General features: G+C 33.1%; 1 pseudogene; it reads left to right on the top strand.

Annotated features, from left to right (window-relative positions):
* Window positions 1-259: 259 nt before the first annotated feature.
* LOC112941132 (protein trichome birefringence-like 19) lies at window positions 260-6,460 on the top strand (annotated as a pseudogene).
* Window positions 6,461-26,212: the final 19,752 nt, after the last annotated feature.

The following is a 26,212-nucleotide window of genomic DNA, read 5'->3' as shown; positions in this document are numbered from 1 at the left end:
TTGCCATAACGTGGCCACTCCTTACCATCCTCAAATTAGTGGGCAAGTTGAGGTGTCAAACAGGTAGATTAAGTAGATTTTGGTGAAAATGGTGAATGCTAGTAGAACCAATTGGTTAAGGAGGCTTCATGATTCTCTTTGGTCCTACCAGACCACAATACTCCCATAGGTATGTCCCCATACCAACTTGTATATGGGAAGACTTGTCATTTACGGGTGAATTAGAGCATAAGGACAGTGGGCAATGAAGAAGTTGAAAATGGATTGGAATGAGGCTGCGGAACAGAGGTTACACGGGTTGAATAAGCTTGATGAATTTCGCTTGAAGGCATATGAAAGTTCAGCCTTCTACAAAGAAAATATGAAGAAGTATCATGACCAAAAGATTGAGAAGCGCAATTTTTTGGTTTGGGATTTGGTGCTTTTGTTCAATTCTAGGTTGCACTTGTTTCCGGGCAAACTCAAGTCAAAATGGACTGGCCCTATTTCATCACCTAAATATTCCCTCATGGTGCGGTTGAGTTGGAGAACAAGGAGGTTGTAAGGTTCAAGGTGAATGGGTAGCGAATCAAAATCTATCTAGGGCATGATAAAACAACGAACGAAGTGATCAACGCATACCATCTTGATGAAGTCTGAGTAATCAAGAATCCTCCTTTGTGCCGCGACGTTAAATCAAGCGCTGATTGGAAGGCAACCCAATATGTATCCTCTAGCCAACTATAGTTTTTTCGTGATTCTAGGCATAGTTACATTATTTTTGGTTTTATTACTTATGTCATGTCTGAATGTTCTTTGATTTTTCTTTAGAAGTGTTGGCTAGAGCGTAGAGTAGGGTCCGTGTCCAAAAATTGTCCAGAAAATACAAAAAGATTAGCTTAATGGGTGTTAAATGTGCAAGGACCAAATCACTAGAAATCTGCAGAAAATTGGTCTTGTGCACCCATCGACGGACCGTTGGTAGGATCCGTCGTGCTCAGGTATGCTCTTTAAATTTTTCTAAGTTAGGGAACTGTCAAATGAGGAGTCTATAGACAGTCAACAGACTGTAAGCCTGTCGACGAGGAATCGTCAATCCCTCACCCACCAAACTGACTCGACCTGTTCGGCTATATATTACAAGTTTTTTAAATTTTAAGTTACACAACTCTTCACATACCCCCCATAATGGTTTCCCTCCCTATTTCCTCTCATTTCCCCCACTTCCTCACCCATTAACTCCCATTCCATCATTATATTCCCACACTTATTCTACTTCCACAAACTCCATTATCTCCCAATATCTTCCATCTTCTTTAGTCTGCTTGTTGGTCGGTTTTCCTGCTGTTCAACTACAGGTTTTCATACTCCCTTTTCCTCTAATATAGTTTTGAGGTATGTTCTTCTAATATCTTTAATTTTCATGTTAACTTGATATCTTACCTTGTGGGTCTTGAATTTGAGACCCCTTTGCATGCTATAAACTTATACCTGAAGTCCTAAGTCCCTCAGAAAAATGAGATTGAAAGGGATGGGTGTGTCTTGTTAAAAAAGTGTTATATTTGCATGTTGTGTTTCTGACCTAGGGTTTTGATTGGCAGTAGAATTGAATGTTCAAAGTAAAATAATTCATGTTCTAGGAAGAAATCCATGGAATAAGAAATTCGAATGATCGAAAAAAATAATACTTGAGAGCTTGTAGCTATTACTAGAGAAAGAGAAGTTGTAAGTCTAAAATGGATTTACAAAATTAAGCTCAATCACGAAGGAGATATTCAAAAGCACAAAGCAATGTTGGTTACTAGAGGCTTCACGTAAAAATCAGGTATTGATTTTTATGAAACTTTCTCTCTAAATGCTCCTCTTGAGACAATTAGAACTGTAATTGTTGTTGCTGCACAAAAGAAATGGAAGATATTTCAACTTGATGTTAAATCAACATTTCTGAAGGGAAAACTTGATGAAGAGATTTATGTTGAGAAACCTCAAGGAGTTTTTGTTCAAGGGGGAGAAGAAAAGGTGTATACACTAAAAAAAGCTCTTTACTGGCTGAAGCAAGTTCAAGAGCCTGGTACAATGAAATTGATACATGCTTTCTGAAAAATAATTTTCAGAGAAGTAAAAGTGAAGCCACTTTGTATGTGAAGAAAGAACATGGCAGCATTATCATTGTTTGTCTCTATGTGGATGATTTTCTCTTTACAGGAAATGATGTAAAGATGAAGCAAAATTTCAAACAAGATATGATGCAAGCTTATGAAATCAGTGATCTTGGATTGCTAAATTTTTTCTTGAGCATCGAAGTTTCTCAAGTTAAAGAAGGAATTTTCATTTCTCACAAGAAGTATACTAAAAGTATTCTTCAAAAATTCAAAAATGATGGATTGCAGGTCTGTGGCCATACCATTAGCATCAAATGAGAAGATTAGAAAAGATGATGGAGAAATGAAAGTTAATAGCTCACTTTTTAGGAGTTTGATTGGAATTTTGCTATATTTTGCTTCAACAAGGCCATATATTATGTTTGCTTCTACTTTATTATCAAGATTCATGCAAGAACCAAGCCAAGTGCATTTTGGAGCTGCAAAGCGTGTTCTACGCTACTCGGAAGGAACAATGGATTATGGGATAATATAAAATTTTGGTGGAAATTTGAACTTAATTGGTTATTTTGATAGTGATTGGGCTGGAAGAATAGATGACATGAATAGTACTTCTGGTTATGCTTTCTTTTTTGGATCAAGCATTTGTTCTTGGTTATCAAAAAAACAAAGTTTCGTTCCTCAATCCACTGCCGAAGCAGAATATATTTCAGCATCCAAGGCTACTTCTCAAACTATTTGGCTTAGGAGAATATTTGAAGACATTAGTGAAAAACAAAAAAAAAAGGGATTGTTCTGTATTGTGATAACAAATCAGCAATTGCAATTCCTAAGAATCCAGTCAGCCATGAAAGATCAAAGCATATTTCCATCAAGTATCATTTTATACGAGAAGCACAAGAGAAAGGCGAAATTCATTTGCATTATTGTCAGACAGGAGAACAACTTGCTGACATCTTCACGAAAGCACTTCCTAGAGAAAAAATTTGCTATCTTCGAGAACGCATTGGAGTTATCAAGCAAATGCATTAAGAGGGAGTGTTGGAATTAATGCATCAATGTTTAGTTTTTCAAAATTGTCTCTTAGGTTTTCAAGAATTCTTTTTAGAATTTCGAAGTACGTGTATCTAGTAAATTGTGATACATGTATTTAGTTATTTGTGAAATACTTTTTGTTTTCTATTTTGAGTAGTATAAATAGTGATGTAGTTGATGATTGTAATCATCTCAAGTGGCCTTATGTAGCCTATAATAAACTTGAGCATTTTCTAAAGATATTATTTTCCCTTTTATATTTCCTACAAAAAAGTTGTGTGAATCTCATTTATTTTCTAATGTGTTCAAATGACTTGAAGTAAAATATGATTATTATCGAATATTTTCACTATCAATTGGGCTAAGGAGTTTTGGTCAACATATATATCCCCTATCAATACCTCTAACAAAATTTGATTTCCCATTAGCCAACGGTGTTTGTTTAAAAGAAACAAATTATGAATAATTTTTAATGATTTAATAGGAAAATAGCATAAGTAAGATATATGAGGGGAGAAACCAATAAATATAGGAACCTATTTATACATTTCGCCAAAAATATATAATACGTATGAATGTAAAAAAGACAATGTACATGAATGATGATGATTATCATACATATTTTAATATTTTTTGCCTCGACAGTTGTGAAATTGAAATTTACAATGATATAGTGCGTATTAGTAGGAAGCAAATATTTTATGTGAATACAAATATTTTTAAAAATAGTGGATTTTTACTTATTTGTTTGTATTTCATATAACAAGAAAATATATTGGCATATAATTGAGAAATAAATATTATGGGAAGTAGGGGTAGGTTTATGTGATGACGGAAAGGTTTACTTATTTATGCTTTCTCAATATTTTTATATGAGAGGAGTCTTTTCTTCTAGGTAAACAATTATTTTTAGATTTTTTTTCTCTAATATTGGAAATAAGTGGACAAGCCTTAATAGGCTAGTCGACTTATGTACCACATAAATTGGAGGTTAGGTTCTTGAGCCCCTCACTAGGTACGTTTAAAGATTGAAATGATACAATCAAAATAAATTATCCATTCGTGAAACTTCTTTTTAGTATTCAATTGTGGATATTTTTTTTAAAAAAAATAAATGTTTTTTGAAGTCTCTCAATCAAGCACATCCATTGGCATAGTGACACAAACTACTATCTTTTTATAAAGTTTCCTATTAATGTACCGTGGCATTGGTAGATCTAAAGTTTTTTTTCATATTAAATTATATCCTAAATAACAACAATTTTTTCTTGAAGAATCCAAGATTCACTACGTGGGTTCTCAGGTGATGTCATTGTTATTGTTGTTATTATTAATTTCTAATTTATCATAGGAAAGTATATAATTTTGGATTGGTTTGAAGTTGTGAAACATCATATAGAATTATTGGTGTCCAATTTCATAAATTTAAAAAACAAATTAAACGAATAAGATTTGGATTTTTTTCAATTTTTGTTTTTTTGGGCTGATTCGGCTGTTTTAAATATCAAATCAATTTATTTGTGTTAAATTTTAAAATTTACAAATCAAACTAAACTAATAAATTTCACATTTTTGCGGGTTTTCCTATTTTTCTAGTAAAATACTCATACAAACATATAATAAATTTGTACTCCGAATATTTATTTAGTCCAACCAAATATGTGAGGTATTTCATAAGAAAATAATACAAAATATGAAATGAGTGATGAACACTAAAATATTCAACAAAAAATAATAATGAAATCACATTAAATAAACATTGCAAATTAGTACGTCATAATGAAAATAATCATAATTTTACAAGTACAATATTTACTAAAATAATAAGTATTAAATATATGATTAAGCATCAAAGAAAAATTCAATTATGTTACATATTTGAAATATCCAAACCGACGTAAAACTAAATAACAAATATTCAATATTTTTGTCATTCTAGTGTAGATTTTTTTATTAGCATTAATATTGATTTTGATTTTTATTTGAGATTTATAAGAGTTACTAACTATATTAAAGAAAATATTTTTATGTATATATTGAAGTTTTAAAATGATATCTATAATGTTAAGTTGGTTGGTCTCGGGTTGACTTTTTTAATTAACACAAATCAATTCAAATATAATCGATTTGTTTTTCGATACCCAAACAAGTTCAACTTAACCATTTATTAGTCTTTATTTTTTTATTTGACTTGATTTATGATTTGGTTCGATTTTGCACACTCATACCCTTGATCATAATATACTCTTATACTCGTAAAATGCCAAAAATGTTAAAAGACCACAAACATATATTACCTTTGATTATATGTCTCAAACTTCATTACTTGAAATAAAGAGCTTTTTTGGGTGTGAATCAATGGAATATTTTTTGTTATAATACATGATTTTTGCGCCACTCACTAGAAAATATATGGTGAGAAACAAATTATCATTCAAATAATGAAAACATCGTAATTTTTTCATATGAAACATTTAGTATTTTTTTCTTTTCTTAGCAATCCTGTCAAATATGTGTAGAGTAATATATAGCAATTAATTTCTTTTGTTTAATTACTTGAATGTATTTTCCCTTTTACAGGTAGAACATCAAATGGATATCTCTCCCACTCTTCATTTCAATTTCAAAAAGTGGAACACAACATATAATTTTAGCCTTGCAACATATTGGACACAATTCTTTGTCAAAATGGAGGAAACAAATTCTGATGGTCCAAAACATAATGAAGTGTTAAATATTTATCTTAGATGAAATTGATAAAAAAATGGACAAGTGAAATCAATAATTTCAATTATGTCATCTTTAACTCTGACCATTAGTTTAGTAGATTGAGTGTACTATGAGGAAAATCAACCAGTTGGTTGTTCGCATTGTGGACTTCGAAATATTTCTCAACTCCCAAATTATTATGGTTACCAAAGGGTATTTTGGACAGCTTTAAAATCCATAAAAAGTTTAGAAAATTTTAAGGGCACAACTATTGTTAGGACATTTGCACTTCACATTTTGAAGGTGGAGAATGGAATAGAGGTGGGAATTGCTTGAGGAAAATTCCATTTACTAGCAATGAAAAAACATTAGATGGTTAAGATTTGCAGTTTTACAATTCTCAAGTAAAAGAATTTAGTGAAGCAAAGAAACAAGGGAATAAAAGATTAAGATTGATGGATAAAACACATGACATGTTGTTCAGACCAGATGGACATCCAAGTAGATATGAGCATTGTCCAAATGAGAATGTTGTTTTGTATAATGATTGTGTGCATTGGTGTTTGCCAGGTCCTAGTGATTCTTGGAATGATTTCTTGCTTCATATGTTAAAGATGGAGCAAGATATATTTTAATTTAAGAATGATTTGATGTTTGATGTAATTTTTTCTACAGGGTTTAAGTTACCCATAGATACTAGAAAAGTAAGTAATCTTGATTGTGAGATCTGATGCTAGGATTGGTCAATTCTAGCTTGAGACCGAAATGAATCAAATTTGAAACTCTTATCATATCTATATTTTAAATATTTTATAAACTCAGACTTTTAAAGAGGCTATTTGTGCACTTTCCCGAGGAAGCTTTAACAACGTACCTTGTGGCGTCTACATGATTTCAAGAGGACATTTGTGCGCTTTCCCACATTGAAGCTCTAAGGTACAACGTACCCAGTAGCTTGCACATGAATTCTCATAAGCATTATATTAACTTAATACGATGTACCAAGTAACTTGCACATGAATTCTCATAAGTATTATATTAACTTAAACAAGTGAGCAAAAGAGATAGTAGTGAACTTTCTTAAAAGAGTGGACAAATGAAAGTATGACAGACAAGGCAAAAGAAGTATTAACCCACAAATTAAACCTTGAGTATATGAGGAAACTATTTTATGTTAAAATATAGCCCTAATTTAGTCTAATATCTAGACTCATCAACTGCCCCATTCCTTTTTTTGAGCTCTCGAATCATCAATTGGACAAATTCTCTTTCTTTTTTCCTAAGATGATCAAAAGTTATTTTTAACTATCAAATTTTCTCATTCTTCCATTGGGGACAGGTGCATGAACGACAACTCCAAACGTCACACATCCGCCGCCTACCTACCGTTTAGGTGGCCACCAGCGAGATCCAGTAAGGAAGTGTCGCGGCTGCTCCACTCCGCTGCGCTGCGGAAGCCTATTGAATCAGCTTTTGGGAATAGAAGGGGAAGGGGAATATGCCAATGAACTTGTTGCAGGGGACAAAGCTGGGGATGGCAAGGTTTGTGGAAACCTAGTACGTCAGTGGCGTTACTCATAAGCTCAAAAGAAAGCTCCCAATTTGGAGCAATTAGAATTAGAGCTTCTATCAACTTTTTCTTCAGCAACTCGAATTCCAGCAAACACTTTTCATCAAAAACAAACTTATCTCTTTCTCTAACAGGCTGCACATTGGTCTTGTAGACTTAGAGAAGTCCTTAATTAAATTCCTCTAAATTCCAGAATCTATCAAGAAGATTCTAACTCCCTTTACTATGATGGGAGGTGTCAACTTCTCAATCATTTACACCTTAGCTTGGTCCACTTCTAACCCATGTTGGAGATCTTGTACCCAACAATATTCCCTCTCTGACCAGCATGTGTGTCACGATCGGGGAGCATCCCCTAGAAGTAACATGGCGTACTTGACCTCTGGAAGGTCTTATACAAGCCCATAGTTATCATTCATCGCATCGACATAGTAAATTTAGTGGAAAATTTAATACTTTTCATAGCACCTCATATGCTAGAAACTTTACTTCATATACATATAAAATATAAGCCATAATACATATATAGACTCTAAGTCTCTTTGCTATCTTAGACTCAACAACATTAAAATACACTAGGGATACGACCCTTAAGACATAATACACAACTATACAATATTTAATAGATTTTACAATAAGTACACATTAGGACATCCTTGGACTTAAGGATTCCTTTCCTTGAGCTTGGGAATAACCTATTGAGCTCTTCATCATTCAAGACTTACTTTAAGCATCCATAACTTACACTTTGTGTAAAAAGTAGAGAAGAATGAGATTAGGACAAGAATGTACTAAGTATGTCAACCATCCATTAAAAAGGGACATTTTCTTTGAAATTATACTTCATGCCATTTTGAGTAAATCATCATAAAACCTTTATAAATATCATATATATATATATATATATATATATATATATATATATATATATATATATATATATATATATATAATATTCATACTTCATAGAAACACATTCAAAGGCGAAACATCATAGAAAATCACATCTAGAATTTAAGTCCAATTTGAGGTCACTTCATAGTGAGCTTATTCCTCTTTACAGTGAACTCTTCCTTTTAATCTATTAGTCTCCCAAGTAATACTTTATGGATACTTGGTGAAATGTATCACCTTAGGACCACAAGGAAAATCATACATATCATCTACACAAGACAAAACATACCATCATAGAAGTATAATACCACATGGACATTGTTAAGTCAAGACCTTCATCATATAGTCAACAAGATCAACATCACGCATAAAGAGTCATAGCATGCACATCTTCATAACAACTAGACATATATTGCAATTTCATGCATAGGGAACACATGCATAGTGACATGCATTAGAATACCTACCTAGAAGTTTCTAAGGAGCTACTTGTACAATGTCTAGATGGGTTCATTTCTTCCACCTATCCTAAGTAACCTCCCATAGGCCATTATATTTAGGGTCCTAGTCATTTAACTTCCATTGTCCATTTTACTTTAGGGAAACTATAGCCTTAACTGACATAGACCATATGATGCTAAACATAAGAATCCGGTGTCATAGAACCCCACACCGAAAGGAGGTGGTCTACCGGCTAAAGTACAACCAAATATGACATAGCTTTCTGGGTGGATCCACTAGCTAGTATCCTATGGTGGAACCATAGTTATGGAACTTCGAGGTACATGTGAAAACCCTCTTTATGCCAAGATTAGGCATTGTAGTTATTCACTTATGGAAACCCTATTCATTCCCGTTGAGACATTGTGGTTATCCACCTCATGAGATTTATAGTGACCTACCTTCCTACTATGGGAAGGGACACACACTCATAGTCAAGTGCACTTGGTGCTAAGCTAAGTTCCCTTCATTTAAAACCTTTATTATATTTTTACTTTATAAATCATAGGTTCAGAAGTGTTATCCCCTCATATGCTCAACTCATAGGTCATAGATGGAAGTTCATCAACCTAAATCATGTAAAGAATCCATTCACATGAACATAGCATATGTAAATCATTATCAAGTTTAGGGTACACATGAATACACCATTCAAGGCCCCTATCTTGACTATATCTTCATACACGTGTGTGTATATCCATATATGTGAGAAAACCTTTCACATAACACATTAAGTCTCACAAGTTCATACATACATATTCATTCATATAGAAACCAAAACTAGAACTATCCTATCAAGGTGTGCATGTGCAATGCATAGGCAAAGTCCCATATTCTTATCCATACTATTACACCTATCAAGTCATCCTAGTAAGGAATATATAACATACTTCACATACATATACTTTACATGCATAGTAGAGACATTAGTGAATATGAGAACAACCTTTCATTTAGACAACATGACGTATACTACTTATAATATGCATGTGAGTGTGTGTGTGTGTGTACATTGGTAAACATGATCATAAATTGTCTATCAACAACATATTTAAACAGACACCCTCTTAGGTCATAATATAACTTCAAGCATAAACCACACAACACACAATAACATAGGAGACAAGCTAACTTCATAACTTAAGACTCTTAACTTGTGTTATTCATGAATTTACATAGGTGTATATAGATAAGGTATTATTTAACCATTTTTAATCATCAATGTCAGCACCTATACTTCACCCTAACATGGATATACATATGCTTACACAATAGCCATACAACCAAAATCATAACTATAATAGGAAAGTAGGCATAAGCTTCACATAGTATCATCATATGCACATGCTCATATATTCATCAATTTGCCTTCATGGCCATGGTAAACATATATAGATTTACAATAAAGTAAACACCGCCACCATAAGTTGACCATACCACACAGTGCCATACAAGACTTCATCAACATTACTATAAAAAAGAAGAAGTAGAAGAGTAGAGGGAATAAGCATTCTTACCAATTTCTCACCCTTTAATCATCATTGATCAATACACCTTATTCATCAATAAAACACATATATGGCAGTACATAAATTTACTTTGAACATGTAAGAATCCATGTACAAGTCGCTACAACATTATACTATAACATAATACAACACATCAACATGAAGTAGAATAACATAGATCATTAGCTAATTTCCCTTGCATTTATTTTAGATCATATTTCATACATATTATAAGTCTAAGGCAGTAGCTAAAACTTCATTTAACCATATTGAAATCATAATTACATACCTTCCAGATTAAGGTTACAACATAGGCATTTAGGTTTATCGATTTGCTAGAGTTTAGATGACTTTACCAATAGTATAACTCTCTAAAACTTTTATCATCATTCATATTTTATAAACCATACACTCATTAGGCAGTATCTAATTATATAATAAATCAAGACGATATCATGTTTCATCTAATCACAATTCGAGATCCATGACACCCTTAGCTTTTTGACTTCATAGCTTAATATAATCTAGATCAATTCATGCAAAAGACATTCTTAATTTGATAATTAAGGATTTATACCTAAAAAATTCATCCATTATATAACCCTAAAACAGTAGCTACAACAGTTCATACATAATCAAAACTCAACACAATCGATCTCACAATCGACTTCAAAGCAACATGTAGAAACATAGGCTATTCAGGCTCAGATCTTCATACATTGATACTCTTGGATACTTAAACACCAATTCAACATAAATTAATGTAAACAACATCATATACAATTACTTCAATGTAATAGAATCATAATTCAATCGATAGCAACTCACGATCATAAAGCCCATGCAAGGCTAAATCATTTTGGTAAAAAAGCATGAGTTCATCATGCAATTGGATTGAAAACCACTTCTAAATCAGTATAAAATAATCAATATATCCATATTATGCCTTTGAAATCAGTTTAAGAAAGAACCCATGGCAGATTGAAAGTGTTTAATCATATTTTTCTCTTTTAAATCTTTGAGAATGACTCTCTAGATGAAAAGATAACTAGAGATGAATATCACCATGTCTTTATCTAGTTGAAAACCTATAAAACTTTATGATTCATACATATAAAACCCAGATCCAAGAAGTTCTTGATCTTCACCAACAATGGAGGTTTGAAGGGAAATATTTTTGGAGGGAAAGGTTTCTCACGTGTGAGAGGATTCTAGAAGGGGTGATCATGTTTTTGATTACTTATATACAACCAAAAATATCTAAATCAACCTATTATAGTAATAATAGGACATGGGGTGAATTTCATATTCACCCCTTAAATGAAACAAACACAGGCTACCAGTTGCAGGCCACCTTCAACTTGGGCAATGACGGGCGTCGAGGCTATGACAGGTCATGGCTGGCCTACATCACCTTAAACTTAAGAAAAAGTTGGTTAAGATATTCCCAAGGCATGTATTCCTTGATTATACCTGCTCGACGGGCTGTTGGCGGACCTATGATACATCGTTGGGTCCGTCAATGGACACTGCCCATCAGTGTCTTAGGTAGCTTTGGGTCCTTCTTTTTGGACCTCTTGTGGGGCCTTTTAAAATTTGTACTCGGACATTTCCAAAATAACGAACCTTAACAAGTTGTACATATTAAACATAAGTTTCATCCAAAACAAACACCTATAAGACGTCCAAATAGTCCAAGCCTCATCATAACATACGATGAACGTCTTAGGGGCTATCTTTCGAACACCTTGGATGTTTGACCTCTAAAATTCTTGGAACTTCATATTAAAACATTAAAAAATAATTTTAAACAATTTAAACACTTACTATACTCATTTCATACAAATTTAAGCATGCATAGACACATGAGGCACATAAGCGACTAGTCATCAAACGTCTTGGTCGTCCCTTGACGTTCAACTTCCAAATCCCTTCAAACTTTGTACACTGCCAATAAACCATATAATAAGACATTTTAGAACCTTATAAAATCATGAAACATCCATAAACACATAGAACCACAGGCATCTAGGTGACTTAATCGTTGAACGTCTTAGTTGTCCCTTAACGTTCGACTTCCCATTCCTCTAGTATTCTAGCTACTGCCTATATAATATATTTTAAGAATATTTAGTAAATTAAAACTTTAAGAAAAAAATATTAGTCTCTATACACCTTATTTCATTTTTGGATCTTATAATGTGACATTTTTCCAGTTCAACACCTAGCAAGAACTCTGTAAAGATTAGTTTAAAAAAATTTCAAACGACTTACAAAACACCGAGAAGTTGCTGATGAATAATTTAACAAAATCCTCCACAATATCATAGAAGATTGCCATCATAAACCTCTTAAATGTGGCTGGGGCATTGCCCAAGCCGAACGACATGTACTTGAACGCATACGTGCCATAGAGACAAGTGAATATGGTATTCTCTTAATCCTCTGGTGCAATAACAATCTGATTGTACCCTAAATGACCATCGAGGAAATATTAGTACTCCTGGACATCCAATCTATCAAACATTTTATCAATAAAAGGCACTGGATAATGATCTTTTCTGGTGGTATCATTCAACTTTCTATAGTACATGCATATCCTCCACCCAGTCATTGTTCATATGGAGATCAACTCATCCTTCATATTAGTCACCAGAGTCATTTTTCCCTTGTTGGGCACACATTATATTGGGCTTACCCATTTTCTATCTGATATTGGATACACGATTCCTACATTGAGCCACTTAATGACTTCTTCTCTCACTACATCCTTCATCAATAGGTTTAGTCTTCGCTTATGCTGTGCATTTGACTTGTAACCTTCTTCCGTACATATATTATGCATGCACAACGCGGGACTAATACCATTGATGTAGGACATTTGCCACCCCAAAGCTCCTTTCCTCCTTTTCAAGATAATTAATTCTTCTTCCACTTGTTCATCATATAATGCTCCAGACAATATAACCGGTAAATATTTATCTTCACCAAAAATGTATAGCTGAGGGGAGCTAGAAAATTTCACAGTTCTATCTTAGGTGCTTCTTCAATAAAGGGCTTGGGTGGAGGACCCAACACCCTGTTTAAAGTCTCCTATAAATCTTCATATGTACCTATTAGTGTGATATCTAGAAATTGCACAATTACATATGCCTCAGCATCCCCATAGATATGATGCACTACCAACACTCGCTCGAAAGGGTCCTTGGATGCAATGTATCATGCCTCTGTCTCAATATCTATCATAGTTATGACAGACAACTCATCATACACATCTGGAAGTTTCTTAGCTTTGTACACATCAAATACCTCCAGCTTATATTGCTCTGCATAGTAAGCTGCCCAGCTGCTACATCTATCATAGCCCTCCCAATCGCTATGAATGGTCTTCTTGAAATGAACGGGACCTCAGGTCAGGCTCAAAATTCAACACAACAAAATCGAATAGGAAAATCAATAATTCCACTTGCACTAACACATCTTCCAAAAAACCTTTATGCGTAGCTACATATTTATCAGCCAACTGCAAGATAATGGTAGTATGTTTAGGGCTACCCAATCTCAATATTTTGTACATAGAGGTTTGCATCAGATTTATAATATATCCTAGATCACACAATTATCTTGCATGAATGCTCTTCCCAATAGGGGTATGAACTGTAAAGATAATTGGATATTTTAGTTGAGTGGGAAACTTGTTATTGATTCTGGAGTTGCACTCTTTACTTAGTGCCACAGTTTCATTCTCTGTAAGCCTAATTTTATTTTCCTCAATCTCTTACACATATTTAGCGTATCTGGATATACCCCGCATAACATGTGTGAGTGGCAAGTTAATGTGAACTTGTTTCAAAAGGTAGAGGAACTTACGAAAACATTCATCCTCCTTATGTTTCTTGAATTTTTTGAGGGAATGGAGGAGGTGGCTTCACAATTGGTTGAACTCTTTCTTCTTGTGCGAAAATTTCACTCTCCTTATGTTTACTCTCTTTACTCCCATCACCATTATTTCTTTTCTTAGGAGCTAGCTCCTCCAATTGTAAACCAATACGAGTACTTGTTACATTTACTTGCTTGGGAATTTAGTCAGTGTTACCCGGTAAAACTCCTTGTATTAATGAGGTTTGGGCAATAGGAAATTCATCAAATTGATTATCTAGATTCTATGTAGCCAACAGATTATTCCTCACATCAACAACTAACTAGGTTTGATTAGCCATGATGTTTTTCACCATCTCCTCCATGCTCTGTTGCTAGATTATTGTTTAGGTTGCTCCTGTTGGGCCTGAGGTTAGTACCCTTGTGCATTTCTTTGGGGTCTACATTGATGCTGGCCTTGACCTTAATTTTCACTTTCACCGCAAGAAAAGTTTGGGTGGTTGCACCAACTTGGGTTATACGAGTTCCCATAATTCTTTTCTCCTCCTCCTCATTGAGCGTTACTTATAAAATTAACAAAGTCCGCGTTCGGACCACATATACTTGCACCATGATCACTACCTCAACAATTCTCACACCAAGTTAGTGATTGTTGAACTGCATTTACTGGTGCGGGCTGTTGACCAATGATCGATTGCTGAATGTGTATTCATGTTATTTTGCATGGAAGCAATCTGTGCACTCAAGGTAGTCCCAACATCTAACTCTAACATAACTACAGTTTCCTCTGTACCCCCAACTTTCATTCCTTTTACAGTCCATCCAAAATTTAACTGAGAGATCATGTTCAACAAGGTGAAAGTTTAGCATATGTCTTTGTAAAAGCCTGACCACCTGCGGCTGAATCAAGTAAAATCTTGGCGTTAGCCTCCAAACCTTCAATAAAGTTCTGGACCAACACCTCATTAGATTGATCATGACCAAGAATCTCATCAATATTGATTTCAACCTGTCCTAAGATTGGTACAAGTTCACTCCTACTTTCTGCCTAAAGCTCAAAATGTTGCTCCTCAACTTAGCTGTTTTCCAAGATGGAAAAAACTTAATGAGGAACTTCTCTACAAGATCATTCCAAGTAGTAATTGAGTTTGTTGGCTCTGAGTTTAACCATCTTTTTGATTCCCCAAGAAGAGAGTTAGGGAATAAAGTGAGACTCACATAATCCACATTCACTCCAATTGGAGTGTACGTATCACTTATCTCGAGGAAATTATGAATTTGAAGTATTGGATCCTCATGTGGTAGACTAGCGAACTGCCCATTAGTATGTAGTAATTGCACTCTGCCCATTAGTATGTAGTAATTGCACTATACTCTACTTCAATTCGAACCACCCACCAAGTTTAGGTTTTTGAATACAAGATGTCACATTAAGATGAGATTTAATGGTTAACAGAGGACAAGAAATAGTGTAAGTGTTGGGATATTGATGTGAAGCTAAAATCATACATATTTTATCATTATTTGCTTCATATTTGATCTTTTAATCATCCTTTTGAGAATAAATTGTATAAGTTATTCTTATGTTGTGTTTGTTATTTGTAGGATTAAAATGACGTGAAGATAAAATGTTTGGAGCAGAAATGAATCAGAAAAGAAATCATAGAACGATATCAAGGAGACAATTTAATCAATAAAGTTAATAAAACAATATATTTCTACATATGGAAAGATAAACAATTTTCAATCAAGTTGTTGCCATGTGGCAGCTACTAAGAGAGAAAATTGTGTTGTTGATGCGACGGAGGACTTTCAGAAACAACAAATAATTTGCAGAAACCCAATTCCTTTGGGTTTTGATTTCCTAATATGTCTTGAACTCAATTATATTATTTAGGGTTTCTATATCGATAAATAGGATGTGAAAAATTTTTCTTTGGGGAGGGAAGGACCAAAAAACATTACACAACATGTATTTTCTTATACCATAGGAACTTTGGAAGAGCTACCGTGGAAGCCGAAGAATTGTGTTTTATTCATACTTATCCTTTATTATTTATTTGTATTCGTCATTAGTAAAAGATAATTTAGCTATTGTTCATAAATTTTGATGATTGACACAATCATATTTATTTTCATAAATTTTGATTATTTTTTCAAGATAATGAGTAGCTAAATTTCATAACTAGGGTTGTGGGAACCATGATGAATTACTAGAATAAGTTTATGTCTAAAGCTAAATTGAATCCTTTTGCTTACAATGGTTTTAGACAGTGTCCAACGTTACAACTCGTCTCTTTCCTACTTGTAAAATTAATGAGGTAATGAATGATACAATGATTAAACAACCATTATTTAGTTAAGGATTTGTTTCTATCTAATAGCCTGACCTTAAACAATTCAAGTTAGGGTTAATGCCCAACTCAATTAACGCGAGGGATAATTAGGGGTAAAGGTAAGGGTTAGTAAAGTAAACAACCAAAGACTTACCAAGTTGCGAGGTGAAATTTCCTACTAGGAGCAACAATCACTTAGGGATATCCAATTTACCTACCTTGCATGCTAAAAATTGGAATAGATCACTAGTACAATATTCTTGCTGTTTTATGAAATCATGGGGAATACATTTATAGTTATTTCTAATAATTTGGATATACATAAATACTTAGGTCAAAACTATTTTTATTCGTTTATTGTTTTATTCGAATAAAGACTATCTAGTTAAATATTCTATATTGACAATATTCTTCCATATTCTCTGTGGGATCGACTCGAACTCATACTTGGGTAAATATTACATATAACCGTTTATATTTCCTTTCAAGAAGTATATATTTTGATGTTATCAGTAACTTTCGAGCTATTTATGTATACCTCGTATCATTATGTTTATATCTATTCTAAGGCCCCACTCTTTGTCTAATTTTCTTCCAGCCTTTTTATTGTTAGCTTATTTAATTTAGTGCTTGTATTTGAATTTTGACTTTTTTAGTAAGAGTTTATGGTAAGTGCAATCATGGGTTGATTTTAGATCGTTACAGTGATGCTTGACATGCATTTTACTTAGTAAGAATATTTAATGTTTCTTGAGAATTTAGAAAAAAATAAAAGATTAGATTTCTATCAAATATAAGGTGAAATGCTAACTTAGCCTATTGTAAGTTTTAATATGTAGATGTTTGAGTATAACCATATAGATCGATCATCCTTAACCTAAGAAACTTAATATTTTCCGTGGTTCAAATATATGTAGACAAATATATAATCTATAAGAATTATTTTAGTACAAAATAATTTAGGGACTATAAGGCTACATAAAATAGACTTCTGTTCGACTTATTCTCAAATTTCGAATATAATGAGAGCTTTCATGCACTATACTTCCCTTTGATGCTTTTAAAATATATAGAAAATAAAAATTTGCATAACTGAAATACGCAAGAAATATTTATATTACTTATCTAGGCCACATAAAATTTGTATAAGAAAATACTAAAAAAATTGATTCTCCAAAATAATTTCTTTAAAATACTGCTTGACTAGAAGTGACATAGAAGTCTTAAAAAAATTTATTTTTGAAAATTTTAAATCTTTTACAACAGTTTAAAATATTGTAATGGACAAACATCAAAAATTTCTCATTCAAATATGTGAAAATAAAATTATAAGACCTATAGTTGATGGATTTCAATTATTTACCTTGTACTTTCATGTTTACACATTTTTTTTCTTTTTTCAAATGACTTTAATTCAATAAAAGCGCAATTAATATCTATTTAGAAAGTTCAATAATGAACTCTCTTCAGAAAAAATATTATCACCAAAATACATGTAGAAGCAATAAGATAATTCAATAGCCATATCAATCTATGTTTGCACCACAAGATTCCCCAACTTGTATGTTCTCATTAATAAGTTCGTGAGAAATTGCATTGTCTTGATTCTTCAATTTATTTTCCAATTTAGAGACTTTATTTTTCAACTCTTTAATCTTAATCTTTGCCAACTCACTCTTCACATTATACAGTAAACCCATTTTTCAGTTTCCACTGTCTGCTGTCTTGTTCCTGAAGCTTCTGCTTTAGTTGTGTAACTTTCCTTTCTGTTGCCTCAAATACACCTTTGTAAAACATTACAGTGTTGTCTAGTTGGTCAAGATTCTGTTTTAGGACCCCAATTTCCATTTCCTTGGCTTCTAATGTGACTTTTTCAATCGCTTCTAACATATAACCTTTCCTCAATAGCAAATTTCTTTTATACCTTAATGACATTATCTCGTGGTTCTGATCAAGCTCTTCCAGCCATAGTTTAGCCTTCAGAGACATGACAAAGGAAGAAAGTGAATCATATTCATTATCATTTTGTTTGTAATTCTTGCGTTTGTGAATATGAAAAACAAAATCATTATTCATAAAAAAATGCTTCATTTTTGTCAAAAAATATTTAATAGTAATAAGTAAATTTTTTTTTTGAATAATATCGCATAATTACAAAAATTAATTTTACTAATAAATAAATTATATCTAAAATACATGATACTATTTTACCATAATTAATTCTAAACATGTGTAGATGCATCAACACTTAGTTAAGCCACTCTAATAAATGTTTGAAGGAAATAAATTAATAACTTCAATTTAATACCAATTGTGTTGGAAAAGCTTTGATTTGCTAAAAACTTAAATTGGAACTAAATTAATTAAGAAAAAATTATTAACTACAACTATATAAATAATATTTTATTTATCAACTTACTTTTTAAAAAAAAAATAACACATTGAGTAATGTGCTAAGAGGGTAAGTAAGTTAGATCATATGTCATTAATTAATTGTGCTAGAGTATGATATTATTGGCTACATCTTTTCCAAATTAACATTATATAATAATTGATTGATGGTGCAACTATCATAAATTCATTAAAATAATAAATTTTCTTTTAAGAGTTTCTGTAGGGATTTAGTTGATTATTTTTTTTTGTCAATAAATATCCCAAACAATGTAAAAATTCATAACACATTTTTTGGCATAAAGATATCGTAAGGATCTTCTCTAGTCATCCTTTAATACCCTAGATATTTTTTTGTAAACATAAATATCAACCACAAATGTTCATACTATCACATATATTAAACATACAAAATAGGATCCTAAACATACTAATCCATCATAAAGATCTTAATAGATGGTATACCTGATGAGAAGAACTAAGCGAAAGAGGATTTTAAAAAAACTAATTACCTCCTTGCCATAGTTGTCGTCAGTGATCAAAAAGTGAATGAAAGTATTTAACAACCCTAATTGACGGAGAAAGGACCATTTTATAGTTTTTTAGTTTTAATATGGTTCGTCCATCAAGTGACTGATCTTACAGATGAGATTTATTTTAATAAAAAGTATTTATGGGCTATTTTTATTTGGGCCACACATAAATAAAAAAAGGACAAATTATGCAAAATGTTAGCTCTTAAACTGTACTTACCGTATTTTTAGTCTCATTTACAAAATTTACATGAAACAAGTTTATTCGGCCTTCTTATTGCAATCGAAATGCAAGTATGATTATTTTTCTTTGATTTGCTGCTTTCTTTTTCTCGTTCTTCTTCTTCAACATTCTTCTTCTTCCTCCTACTCCTAGGTTTCTTTGTCTTCTACTTCTTCTTCTTCTTCTTCTTCTTCTTCTTCTTCTTCTTCTTCTTTTGCTTTTTCATGTTCTCATATTATGATTCTCATTCTCCTTTGCCTTCTTCTTATTCTTATTGTTATTCTACCTCTTTTTGTTTTCTTATTCTTGTTATTCTTGTTCTTTCTTTCTTTCTTCTTTTTCATTTTCTATGTTTCTGAAGTGGTCAAGAGAGTATTAGTTGAGTTTTCACCCTTTTCAAAGCTTTCATAATGAAAGAGTTATCATTAGTCCACAAATGGAAAAAAAATTTTCATACGTTATTTTTATCAATCTATCATCTCTTGTAGGTACATTTAGTGTTAGTGGCATCAGTTGGAGAGTTTGGAATTTTAAAATAAATTTGCATACAAGACCTCTAGAGGCCTCATATAAGACAATTAGGTTTCATTGTCAACATAATTGAAATATATAAGGTTTTAAAACATAATTTCAAGATAACAAAATTTTATAAAACGAAGTTAAATTTTGATACAATTGTCTGAAAAACCATATAATACAACCAATTATTGGGACACACCATACAAAATTGTTCAAAACACAACCGAGATGATCATTCGAAAAGTAGTGGCTAAATACCCGAATGAATGAGGACTCACCAATCCTCAAATCTTATGCTACTATAGATCTTAACCAAGAGGATGAAAGTCAGAAACACGAGAACCTCATTTGGATAAAAAATAAGTGTAATAGTGTATGTTAGTAAAAAAATGTAAAAAATATAATAACTTGCATAATCATAACATAAGAATCAGACAACATGAGTCTTAGAACATAAAAAATTATATAATAGATCATTTCAACATATAAGGAGTACTTCTTCAAGTAATCTCAATTTATACATAGTGAAAACATGGGTAACCATCACTAATCTTACTTATAATGGAAAGGACATGGAAAATTGCCTCTTTCCTTCTTATAATCATGGGTAATCGCCTCTAGTGTGAACCCTCTAGAAACTAGTAAGCTTAACTAGACATGCCATTACGATTAGAGACTAGAATTGTACCTACCCATTCCTTAAAATAAAATTTTTCATGTTAGAACGTCAATGCTCAAACCCTAAGGAAAAGCAACGGGTCTTTGAGGAATGCACCAAAAATATACCTTGGCATTGACCCACGAGGGGTCACTCACGCCTATTAGGTCCCCTACTCCTCGTGGATGAGGGGCCATGGATAGAGCCTACAGAACCAAGTCTCAGATCTCCACCCATGTTTCACCAGCATAGGCCGTGGGTCCAACCACGACTTGTCAGTGAGGGGTTCATGGGTGATGACTGGAAACCACTTTTAGGAGATAATTAAGGGGTACTTTGGGGTTTGAAATTATTATTTAATACAAAGTGATGTTGGTTTACACTAAATTATACCAACTATTAATTGATTTAAGACCCCTAAAATTATTCATCTTCTTCATCATACAAAGTGATGTTGGAGCACCCTCTCTTACGGTATGAGCTGTGATGGTCTGGGCCATAGTGGTGATATCCTGTGCAATTTTCAGCAACTCCTCCCTCAGTTCACTATCTGCCAATCCAGCTGGGTTGACAGGCACTTGATCTGCAGCAGCTGGGGCTTGAGGAGGAACTTGGTTTCCTTCAGCAGCTGCCTTACCAACTCTCCTATCTTCATTTCTCCTCATATTCATTTTATACACGTAGATACAATAATAGAGTTAGATTCTTTAATGAAAGAAGATGTCGCAATTCCATATAGCACGATAAAGAGTAGAAGAAGGGAAGATATCCTTTCATTTCATAGTCTCTAATTCATGATTGTGGCGAGCTTCACAACCATTAGCTAGAAATTATGTAACGTGGTCGTTATGAGATTTAGTTCCTAGGTTATTTAACCTCATGCTCTGATACAAACTTTGTTACGACCTGAATTCTGGAATCCAAATCGCAACCGGCGTCGTTGACCTCTCTAAGGTCGCAACAATCCTCTTCTAGCATTTATCACATTGATATGGTTAATTTTTGCGGAAAAATTCAAAACTTTTTAAATTTATGTAGTATACATAGACTTCATATAGTTATTACATAGTTACATCATATACTAAGCTAAAAAAAAGAACAACCATCTATCATAAAGAATCAATAAAAATAGAAAATGAATATATCATAAATAAGTTTTCCAAACACAACCTTATTGCAAAGCTTCGAAATGAAAGTATGAAAGAAACGCTAGGAATAGCATTAACTAGCTATGTCTACGACTAGGTTAGACTAAAATTGTAGCATCCTCGAAATCAAGAGGACCTACCAAATGCTCTGGAGAACTCTGATGTCCAAACCGCTGCAATAAATCTTCAATCTGCTCTCTGACATGCACCTAAAAAAATAGTAAATTGTATAGGATTATTACACACTTCTACTAAGCATGTGTGTATGCACATATACACATAAGTCTATGTATGATCAAGGAAATCTCTTCCTAAACAACATGTCATTTCTAGAAAGTGACTTTACTAGAATTTCTTAATTCGTTATTTGTGAATTGTTGTATGAATATGACGTATTTTAATGCATTCAAAGAACACAACTCATTTTCTATGTGATTACAAGGCATAAGAATCATCAACATAATTTTAGAACAACTCGAGCAAAAATTTTAAAATTTTGCTATACTAAACCCGAGAGCCCCTTTTTCAACACTTAGAATTTTTTTCAGTCTTTTCCTTCTTGTTGTTGTGTAGCTCAATGATTCCTTTGATCCCATATTTTACTTACAAGTGCAATGATTCATTGTATTCCCATACACACAATGAATCAACTAAGTAATTCGAGGACTAAGGAATGATTTCACTACCTTACAATGAGTCATTCGTTATTCTATGTATCCATTGACATTTCATAAGCCAATCTCCGTTGACTATTCCATCTGTTTCATTACTTTCATGTTAGGGGAGTTATGAGGTTTTTAGTTTTCATCATGTTTCTACTTCCATTTATTGGCATCATCTAAGATGTCATTATAAGCCAATCTTATTTGTCCTTGCCTATTATTTGCTAAAACTTCATAGGTATTGATATTGACAATTGACAGTCTTAAGCTCTTCTTCATAGCTCACTTTGATCATGCGTTCCATCATCATTCTTTCTTGCTTTCGTAGAGACATCTTTAGAACTAAGATCATGCGAGCTAACTTTAAATCTAGTTTCTTCCCCACACCGAAAAGAGGTCATTCACCTATTAAAATGAATCTAGATCATGTGATCTACACATGAATTCCCGTGTCTTCCCCAAACCAAAAAGTGATTCCCAACTGAGGAGAATCCATCTTAGGTGTTCACTCCACACCGAAAATGAGTGACTCAAGGCTATAGTACACCAAGAACATTTTTTGATCCTTAACCGACATAGATCATGTGATCTATGCATCAAATCCAGTGTCTACCCCACACCAAAAAGAGGTGATCTCACTGGCCAAGGTGAAATCAAAACATACCTTGCTCTCTTCGGTGGAAACCACAGGCTAGTTCCTATGTTGGCTAGATATAGTTTGAAGACTAGGGACTTAAGGAGACTACTTATTCACCTTGGTGGTAGCCTCGTCTCATGAGACTTACATGGTCAAGCACTTTCTCATAACTAGTCTATTGGTGATTTGCTCACTTTTATTATCTTCTTTATCTTTTAGAGTTCAATCAAATATTATGGAAGCTTTCTTCTAGATTGAGAATTACTTACTCTATTGATGACTTGTACTCCTTTCTTTACATTGATGAAACGTGAATTGTCCTTACATATTATCCTTTGGTGTTAGTGAGACTCGTCTCACACATTCCAACACCTTCTTTCGTGAGTATTTTTAACATAGTAACTTTGGTGTAAGTGAGACTTGTATCACTTCCTTTAACACCTTATTCTGGTCATTTCTTTAACTTAGACCTCATTAGTTATGTTATTTCTCACGTTACTTCCTTACTATAGTGTATTAGCTTCATATCAATCAATAATGGACGATGAGCACTTCATTCAACGAGTTTCATAAGTTCATATATCATTCTTGTAGAACATGTTGGGAGTTGTCCCAATGAATGGCATGCTCTTGGATATGGGTTCATTTAATTAGTTTAGAAGTTCTTATGCTGTCATTTCTTTACTCTTACACAAGATTGACATATGATTAGTCTTGGCCTAAACACTTGCATATTAAACTACATAACCATTTTTTTGTTGGCATAATCCAATTTTACGTGTGTTCATATTTAATATGTATGAACCATTAGCCAATACGTTAATCATTCAACATAAATTTGTATCCATTTCAATGCATCCTTTTGGGAGAATTTACTGTTAGCCAATTTATTGGCATAGGATAAGCAGTACACTCAAGATATGAAATTATGGAGGTTTTTTTAACCAATCTTAGTTCATGACTTTAAGAATAACATTTTTAAGCATTTTGGACAACATCATATTAACATTTTATGAATATGACATCTTCATAACGTCACAATAACAGAAAAACAACATTCGGATAAACACATCAACACTTAAACATTTATGGACGTAATTAGGATATCCTCGATTCTTAATTCACGTTTTAAACCTTAACATTCATACGGTTACAATTTCATAGGTTCATTAGCCATTCATAATTCAAGAACCCTACACATTAATATCAGCAAGCATAACATACCAACAGCATGATCTCTAGCCTATTTAACATTGAAATCGTACAAGGATACTAGGGAAAGGAAGTTCAAATGAGAACGGTGGGAACAACCCTAATTTTCAAGATCTCATGAATCATCCGTAAGAAATTAATCTTGGATAAGGAATTCCAGGAGAGAAACCCATACCTTATTTAGCACTTAATCTACGAAAACCGCCTTTAACGAAACCTTGAAGTACCCTTGAAATCGCGTAAGAACGTCTTATGCATTTTTTCCATTTTTGCTTTGTTGTTTGCTTTTTTGCATTTTGTGATACTCTTAGTTATTGAACGTGAGTCTTAGTCATATAAAATGATATTGACTCATTCATCTTTGGTTTAATAAGTTAATTTAATAACCTAATTAATTAATTACCAAAACGCCCCTCCTAAGTTGACTAAACATAGGGGAATGTTAACTTGATCCAAAATCTGGAATTTGGTGTGGACTATAGTTTTGGTAAACATTTTAACTTTATATTAATTAATTAAATCCTTAATTTAATTTATTTAGGGATCTAGGATATTTACTAAAGTACCCTTAAGTCCTTGGAACCATAATCAACTCTTTAGGACCATCCTAGGTTAGGTACTAGGTTGTCCCTTTCTTTTCTTAACCGAAATCTAGAAATTTCCTTGATAGTTTCGGTTTTATCCCTTTTAAATTAATTAATTAAGTTGCTAAATTAATTAATTAGGTAATATAGGGGAATTACTAAAGTACCCATAAGTTGTAAGGACCATAACTTACTCGTTGGACCATCCTAGGTTAGGTACTAGGTTGTCTCTTAAACTAGTATTAGGTTAGTGTCAACCCGGTTGAGTCCTAGGTTATCGTGTGTACTAGTGGGTACATTTCAGTTGGTCCTAGGTTATTTAGGTATTTAGGACAATTACTTAGATCCTAGAGTTTGTTAGGTAGTTAGGCCCCACATGGAGGGACCCTTCCGCACATGCTGCCCCTTAACTACCCTAACAGAATTCGGTTAGGCTAGTCCCCTCCTATAGCCGATTCCCACATGCTTTGCCCATGTGCTTGCACATGGGTTGGTAATACTTTCCTTACTAATTATTCTTGATGTTCTAGTTGGAATATTTACTTATTATCCCAAGGACCCTCTAAATGTCCTTGGGCACTGCTTAATTTACATTATCATTTTAAATTGTCACGTGGAATGGTGCTAGGCTTGACACTTTGATGCCTAGCACATCATATGTTTTGTTGAGATGTCATTTTTATTAGCTTAGGGTCTTCATTGCAGATACATTTCTTAAACAAGGTCATTTATACTTAGAAAAATTGGCTAACACCATTTAAGACAATATTTTCTACTATGCCCAATATTTTGCTTGTTTGGATATTATATAGAAATTGACTGATACCCCGTAGCCAATTTTCTATACTATGCCCAATATTTCTCATTATTGGGCGTTGGAATGCCTATAAATATCCCTAATACGCATTCTTAAAGACGTATTGGGCTCTTCACTAGACATGAAATTTTCTGGAATGTTGCACTAGGGCTTTTTGAGGGTTACTACTTAGTGTAGGTAAGATTATCGGACTTTGCCTATGCATTACACAAGTGGGTTCTTTGACTAGTTCTTATGTGAGTCTCTTGTGTACGATGACTTATGTATGATGTTAACGTTGGTTTCACCTATTACGATTTTAATTATGTATGTGAC

This window comes from Solanum lycopersicum, chromosome 3, assembly GCF_036512215.1.
Source record: "Solanum lycopersicum chromosome 3, SLM_r2.1".
In the NCBI taxonomy this organism is placed as follows: Eukaryota; Viridiplantae; Streptophyta; class Magnoliopsida; order Solanales; family Solanaceae; genus Solanum; species Solanum lycopersicum.
The sequence above is the reverse complement of the archived record's forward strand: the minus strand, read 5'-3'. Positions and strand labels throughout refer to the sequence as shown.